This window comes from Sebastes fasciatus, chromosome 9, assembly GCF_043250625.1.
Source record: "Sebastes fasciatus isolate fSebFas1 chromosome 9, fSebFas1.pri, whole genome shotgun sequence".
Classification (NCBI taxonomy): domain Eukaryota; kingdom Metazoa; phylum Chordata; class Actinopteri; order Perciformes; family Sebastidae; genus Sebastes; species Sebastes fasciatus.
In genome coordinates this window covers 14808635-14817149 of record NC_133803.1, presented here as the reverse complement: position 1 = coordinate 14817149, position 8515 = coordinate 14808635, and the positions used below count along the sequence as shown (strand labels likewise).

The 8515-nt window shown below is 38.3% G+C and overlaps 1 long non-coding RNA gene across 1 annotated transcript; it reads right to left on the bottom strand.

The window, feature by feature from the left end:
- Window positions 1–6826: 6826 nt before the first annotated feature.
- LOC141773498 (uncharacterized) lies at window positions 6827–7405 on the bottom strand. The gene is made up of 2 exons (XR_012595134.1): window positions 7154–7405; window positions 6827–6918 (listed from the first exon to the last, which is right to left on the bottom strand). It is a non-coding gene; the product is annotated as an uncharacterized LOC141773498 (long non-coding RNA).
- Window positions 7406–8515: the final 1110 nt, after the last annotated feature.

Sequence of the window (8515 nt, the reverse complement as noted above, 5' to 3'; positions counted from 1 at the left end):
AGAGACCATTCTTTAAAGGTCTTTTAGTGTGGAGAAACATCAAAATATTACATATTTCCATACAGGCCTAAATCAGTTCTGGCACCAACTTTATTTGCAGCGGAGGAGGTGACAGTGATGAGAGAAATTGTAAAAAAAAAAGTCAGTTGCAAACAGTCATATCCGTGGTATAATGATTTAGATATAATATAAAACAAAAAGTGAAAAGCGCGATTAGTGGATTTCTTCCTCAGAAAAATAATCGGTAGCTATTCTTATGATTAATTCAATCGTTTTTCAGACAAAAACACCAAACAGTCTCTGCTTCCAGCTTCACAAGTGTGACGATTTGCTGCTTTTCTTCATCATATCTGATAGTATATTGAATATCTTTGGGTTTTGTGACAGTTTATTGAAGTTGTCCCTTGGCCTTGGAGAAATAACTTTCGGCATTTTTTTTCCACAATTTTTTTCACTATTTCTTAACCAAACCATTTAATCGAGTAATAATCTGCCAATCGGTGGATTATTTTCTCGGCTGAATTGATACTAAAAAATGGTCAGTCACACAGGAAATTAAGTGACAACACTACAGTTAGAGCTGACGTGATTAATGAATTGATGCATTTGATTAATGGATTTGTCAATGAACAGAAAATGAACAGGCAGCAATTTTGATAATCAATCATTCAATTAATTAATTCATTCAATTAAAGTCATTTACCAAGCAAACAATGCTATATATTTTATTTTCTATCAAGGTTGACAAATGTGAGGATTTGCATACTGTCACTTTTAAATGCCCTTTGGCATCACTTTATTTTTGGCATCAAAACCACTTAGTTGTGAACACAGGACACCAATGAACAGCTGATTGTAACATGAAAATGAAACTTAATGCACGGGACATGAACAGCGCTCTCTTGGATGAAAGTTTTGTGTTTGTCGGACCCATCCACCTTCCCTCCTGCCTGCCCGGTGTGTGTCTTTTCACTCTTTAAACTACGTCACCACACTCCCGGCGTACTTTCTTGGAGCGTTTACTATTGCCATGGATGGGATTACATTGTAGTTAATGGAAAGCCCGGTGCATCTCATACTGATGCTACAGTGTGCCTTGTGCGGCGGTATCACACGCCAATGGCCGTGACAAAGCCTCGGTATTTGACGCCCTGGAAATGAGAACGTCCTGGATTTTCTCTGTTATAATATATTGGAAAAAAAATATTTCTGGGGTTTTCAATGTTGTTTAGACAAAACAAGCAATTCAAAGATATCAACTTAGCTGGTAATTTTTAAACTATTTTCTGATGTGTTATAAACTATTGGAGTAATTGGATAGTTGAAAATAATAATCAATAATGAAAAATAATTATAATAATGTTGTTATTGACTTATGGTGTTTGAGAGGATCACACAGTTTCTGTAAAAATGACCACACAACCCAGTGTGTCTTCATAACAATGATCTGAAATCACTGGCAAGAAGAAGCGGAAACCATTCGACATCATGGCTGTACCCAATTAACATCCAACATGTTCAGGACAGAAGCTAATCCAAAGATTATTTTAAGTCATCATAGCCTATGTAAATGAAAACCTAATTATATGCCATGGTGTATTTAATGGAATTTGAAATGGTAAATGTAATCACAGTTGATATACATAATGGCTGTGAGTTGTGTTTGTGCTGCCCCTTCATGATCGTTTAACATCTGCACAAAGGAAATGTCTCTTGGAAACTGGGAGACTGAGGTTTAGCTACAGCTATACTCGACAGGCTACCTCCAATATGAGAGAGATAAGAAGAAAAAAAATCTTATGACTTCATATGAAATCAGACAACTAGTTACCCAGTGTTTAAACATAGTGAGAAGAAGGCTGTTCTGATGAATCGAGATTGGTAGTGTACTAAGTAAATGACATTGGGATTGACAACAGGAAGTCTTATGACCCAATACTGCACAGGTTGATCCGCAACTGACTGGCACTCGGCAAGGTCACCAAGAGCTTTAAGGCCCATACACACCAAGTCGACATCAAAGAACTAGCCGCGATGAAGGCTGACTCTTGCATCGCCTCATGTCGCTTTTGTCTTGACCGACAAGTTGCTTTTTAACACGCTGCAAAGACTACAATCGACGGACAATTAACACGTACGTTCTGCGCCTGCGTGAGATGAAATGACTCTCCACATCAGCAGGTGGCGGTAGTCTGTATTCGTCATTCAAAAAGAGAAACCGGAAGACCGAGGACGGCGGATATACAAGCCGTTGTTAGGATACATACATGAAACAAAGCGGCGTTTGCCAACCATTTTAATACCGCTATCACTCACCACTTAGTTTCATTCCATATATCGTTGTGAAAATATCCATGTATTGGAATGATCAGATGAGATGAAAATGAAAAATTAGAGCATTCTGTGTTTTTCCTCTCGACTTTACTCATTGGCTGGCTTTCCTCACTTCCATTTCTCTTCTCGTGCACTGATTTGTTTAAACTGAACAGCCAAACAGAGTGATTTCTTTCACCGATGGGCTCCTCCGCCGATTCAACATGCTGAATCGGCCGAAAAGCCTTCGACACGGGCAGACTAGAGACGCTTGGGGGAAGGTATCAAGTATTTTCAAATAAAAAGGCTCAAGTCCAAGTGAGGTCACGAGTCACTGGTGTTAAAGTCCAAGTCGAGTTGCAAGTCTTTTATGATTTTGTCAAGTTTAAACTCATCACAAGTGTGACTCGAGTCTGACTTGAGTCCACACACCTGCCTTTAGGCATTGTTAGAGCTTTTTTTTTCATTTGCTGCCAGTCAAAACTCATAGGCCTCGTTCACTAAAGTGTGAATCTGATACAGAAACCATGTTTCTAAATCAGTATTCTCCTGTCTGAGAGGATTATCACCCCTCCACGATGTACTCATGGGGCTAAAGTTTTCATTCAGGATGGTGTTTTTGACACTGAATAAGCTCCTGACCCCCTCTTGCTGGCTGGCATCTTTGTGAGCTGGCATCTTTGCATTATGCAACTCACAGTACACAGATAATTCCTTTTCTGTGAATTGGGTGGAGCAGCATATATATAAGGAAATCTAATCTAATCTAATATACATAACGCACATCCAAGTTGTGAGAACAGTGTACAAGAACACCTGTGCCGAGTATGAGTTGAACCCTTCCAGGTCCAGATGGGAAATGCTACAATCAGTGTATGACAATGACGAGATAAGGTCCTGTGGGACTTTGAGCCACAGCTTGAGTAGAAAATTAGATTCTTATTCATATCATTCCAAATCCATGGGCATAAATATGCTGCTATTTATTATATATTTATTGCTTATTCACGATGGACATCAGAGATAACAATATCATCCAGAGGTATAAACCCCACTGAATCTACAGATATGTGGACGTGTGTTAAGATTTGACTTAGGACTCCTCGAAGGAGTACGAAGTTTGACACGCCTCCCGTTCCGCGACTCCCTTCACCTCTCGCCTCAGTTTGAAAACCTCTGGTGTAGATAATTGAACCTAAACCAAAGGAAACCATTAAGTTCATGGGATCGTACAGTGGCATGTATTAGTGACACAAATGTAATCATCAATGGATAACACAAGGTAGAAACTGGGCTACAGCATTTCCAGATCCAATCAGATGGACAAGCACAGTACCAACTAAACACGGTTGTACTCGGCCAAGTAAACACCATTGATCATTGATATAGTCTTAAACGGCAGCAACATCAAAGAGGACTGACTATAACTGGAGAAATAAGGCTGACAGAGAGAGACTTGAGGCAATGTAGAAAGTGAGGACAAAGGTGGCCCTATGTGTGGGGTAACTCAGAGATGTGACCCACAGATTTCAGGAACACCTGAGACCTGCATCAATAAAAGTGCTGTCATGCTGCAAGGAGTCCCAAAAGAATACATGAAAGAGAACCTGAAAATATTGAGTCACAGTTTAAGCAGTGTCGGGCAAGTTACTCAAGAAGTGTTACTTTTTACTTATTACTCCTTTAAAACGTAATATTACTCATTACTTGGTATCAAAAGTAATTAGTTAAGTTAATCGTTATATTTCTATATTACACTCGCAGTCTGCATTGCTCTATAAATGAATGTGGGTGATGAGTATCTGCTTCTCCTTCAGTTCATGAAATCCCTACAGCATCTGAAAGCAGCAAGACACATATGTTGATAAATCTGCAGCCTCTGAGAAGTACCATGCCAGAGCGCACCGCCGTTACGTCTGACCATTCAATGTTTACCTTCATTTAATCGCCTGAAAACAACGAAGACTGGTTGGTTTTAACTCAATATTCTGCTTTTTTAAGGAGATGTCCGGTTACCAAGGCACATTGTTCTGGTAACGCAGTAACGCAGCGCTACTTGGACTGTAATGTAATTACTGTTTTGGAAATTATAATCCCTTCCACTACTCGTTATTGAGTCTGAGAGAAGGATGAATAAAAACTTGATAGTTAAATCAATGGATGAACACAAACATGGACAGTATACATTTAACACGTTTAATGCCATCACCTTTGTGCAGTACATAATGTAAATCACGTTTTTCTGTATTTTGTTTTAATACTGTAGATATTGAAGAAGACTCTTATGATCCAACTTATCCCCTCACCCTCAGAAATGGTAATTCCCTATTTAGTATTCATAATGGTACTGTTCATCACTGTTCTTCAATATGATCTTTTTCTTTGATTTATATAAAGCATCTTGTTCCCCTGTTGACTGGCCTGTTAATCTGTACAAGAGTTAATAACATTTATGTTTTGTTCTTCGAATCTCTTCAGAGGGACACTGCTGATACAACTTCTACTTTGAAACACTTCAAAGACACAATAGGGCCTACTATATACCATTTTAAATATGCAAAGATCTCAGACTCATAAGTCCTTAATTAGTATCCTAAAGTGAATTTATTTTTTATTTTTTTAACAATAGTGTTGGAAATGATATGGAATTGACAGTTTATGCTTCTTTATAAGACACTTTTGTATATTAATACACATTATTGTCACAGTATTGCCTTACTGATGGAAATTCATATCAATACCAATACAATAATGTGGAGTTGTGATGTTATGTTTTGGAGGAGAGTAGGACATTTGCATCACAAACCTGCCACTTGGGGGCAGCACAAACAAGCTGGAAACACAACATTGACATATTATCAACTTTCAATTTGATATGGCAAACATACTGTTTAACAGTTGCTTATTTACATATCTAGCAGTTACAGAGCAACGTTATCATTCTTTTGGAGTCGTATTTCTGGCCACCTGAAATTACAGTCTACTTTTAGCTCCGTTTTTGGTCTCCACCAACTCCTGAGGGAAATATCTGACTCTTGCTACTCCTTTACTCCTGCTAAATGACCCACTATGTTCACCTGCTATTTGTTAACTTTTGTCTTTGAGCAGGTAGTGTACAGTGTTTTTTTTTAGAGCTTTTTTTTTGGAAACAACTGCCTGCAGACTGAAAGGGATGTTGATGTATATATTAAAAACAAAACAATGAGTTGGAAGATGATGAAACTCTCTGCAACTTAAACTAATAAAATAGGCACGCAAAAGTGTTGATATATTCATTTACACCAAATACTACAAACTACAAAATCACAGCCACCAGAACATCCTTTCAAGTCCTTGTAATTTTGAACACACTGACAATTCATGCTTTGAAATAACGTGCATGATTGTGACATAATGTTCACAGGCACATGTTCAGATAATTGTATTAATTCCAGTTTGAACATTGTCTTCTGCATTTAAATTCCATCAAACTTTTTAACAGTGAGCAGCCAGCAACAAATATGACCTGCTAAACTGATGTTTTTAGGAATTTGTTTCTTGGTTGCTGAATAATAAATGGTGCCACCAGGGCTCGGCTCATTTTGTTGCCCTAGGCCAGACGCCCACCTAAAACCTTGATGGGGTACTGAAACCAAAAAGATGGCTTACTTGTGATATTACTTGAAGAATATAAACATGTTTTTCATTTTCAACAAAAGAAAACAACATTTGCAAATGTTAAATATTGTCTAAATACAAGCAGCCATACAAGACAATTTAGATTTAAATCAAACTATCTGGTCAAAGTAAGTAAAAAGTTTACTCAATCCTACCTTAAAGGTATAATATGTAACAGTTGTCGGTTGCTGTTTGCAAACACAAGGCATTCAAAGTTGGCCACACCTATTTTTTGTTCGGATATAACTTTTTTCTTCGTACAAAAGAGGTAAAAAGTTACTTTAGGTTAAAAGTACAGTGTAGGTATTGTTGACAACTAGTGGTGTGGTTGCAGATTGCAACCAAATGAGTATCCCTCCAGTCACTAATCACAAAAAACAAAAGGCCTAATTTTGATATGCTGTGCTGATGTTGTCCTTTTAAAGGTACAGTGTGTAGGATTTGGCGGCATCTAGTGGTGTGGTTGCAGATTGCAACCAACTGCGTACCCGTCTGCTCACTCTCCCATTCCAAGACTACGGTAATATGAGCTGCTGAGTGCAAAACCGAGGTATCGCCGTTCACCTCGCTCAGAGGCCATCCTTACCATAATAACACTACTTGAGGAGCAAACTAAGTCAGACGGTGGCTGTCAGTACCACGGTTTTGCACTCTGTGGCTCATGTTACCATAGTTTCACAAGTGTGTCGGAGAACTGCAGTAGCATTCAGATAACGTAAAAACACATGGCTCTTGCTAGAGCCCGTGTTTGGTTTGGGCTACTGTAAAAACATTGCAGACCAACACGGGGTGTACTGTTCTCTGTATGTGTTTTACTTCCAAAGTGTTAACATAAATAAACAGCCAGCCAAATTCCTTTTCAAGAGCCAGGAAGTGAGCGTGCTTGCTCCTTTAATGACTTCTTTCACAGCAGGTCAAGTCAAGATGACACATTGAATTGGAGTGAAACTAGAAAAGAAAATACAAAAGATGTACTTAATGAACTGCTATTACAAAAACAGGTAAATATAAATAACCTACCATTAACTTATAATTCAATAGGTATGTAACAGGTAAGTATAAGCGGTAAAGTTATCTTATGAGCGTTAACACAAAGTTATTACATTTGTACAAATCTTAGAAAAATGGCCATCAAAGTCATCAATATCAATTCTCAAGCATGTAAAGAACATATATCACTTACAGCCATTGCTTTCTGAGGGATTCATATGCAGGATTACACTGGATTCAACATGAGAAACTATACAACTGCACCATGTTCTTTCTCTGTTTTCAGGTCTCCTCTATACTTCCTACTTCCTGTTACCCGCTTCCTGTTTACACTATCTTTCCAGCCTTCAAAATAACGCTCAACAATCTTTTCTGAGAATAACAATACAAACACATTTTTAACAGTCAACTTGGTCTTTTTAGCATTTTAAACGCACTCAGGGCAGAACACGGGGGACTCCGCCAGAGGACCCACTCTCTATGTAAATATGAAGGGCTCATTCTAAGTTAACGAAAACACAACAATTCTTAGTTTCAGGTGATTATACACTAATGAAAACATAGTTTTGAATATTATATTCCATTTCTACTAATAGATCCCCTAAAATGTTACACACTGTTCATTTAATGAGTGTAAATTAAAGAACACTAACTATTGGCCTGAATGGCATCCCTCAGAGATTATCAATTATCTTTGCATGTGCAGATTGTACATACAGTATGTTGTTTATTGAATACAGTATATTTAATTAAACAAATGAACGCTAGTGTTCAAAATGTTGGTACAAATGTGCACTCAATTTGCTTCTGGAACTGCCAGAAACCATTTCCTTCAGAGTTTGTAACACCCACTACTGTTGAGAGGAATCATCCACTGACTCAAAACGCTGTGGGACAGACGAGCCAATCTAACAGCAGCAATCTCGTAAAATGGTTTGGAAGGCCAGAAATATAAATACAAATCTGCTGTATGTTTTTCACAGCATCATCGTTGCAAAGATGAGATCCAATCTACCTTAAAGTCTGTCAAAATACATGTCTAAAGCACTTCAACGCATCCCACACATTTTGTGTTTGAGGTCAAAGGTGCACACAAAGAGGACAGTTACTTACTGCATCACAGTATGAGATCATGCTGAGCCGTCTTCTCCGCTTTCTGTCAAATTCAACATGACTCAGGTCGGCATGACTGTGTGTGTTTTTGGACAGTGTGTTTCTTATCAAGTGATGAACCACATCAGGACAAATAAGCTGATCTGACAATAGTGCCACCAATATTTGAGCACATTCAGTGCTGCTGTAAAGGGGACCAAATAATTTGCATAGGCTGCAATACAAAAGCGAAGCAAGAACTTCTCATAATTACATCACAAATGTCTACAAAGAAACTCTTTGACTTAAAGTCGTAATTTGGGATGCACCGATTTATTGGCCTCTCGGCAAATAAGATGACATTCGCCGATGGCAGTGGCCGATGTTTATCTGTTGTGTTGCATCGATTTTGCGCCGGTTAAATGTTGTTTTGGTTATTTGCGGTCGGTCTCTGAGAACAGGT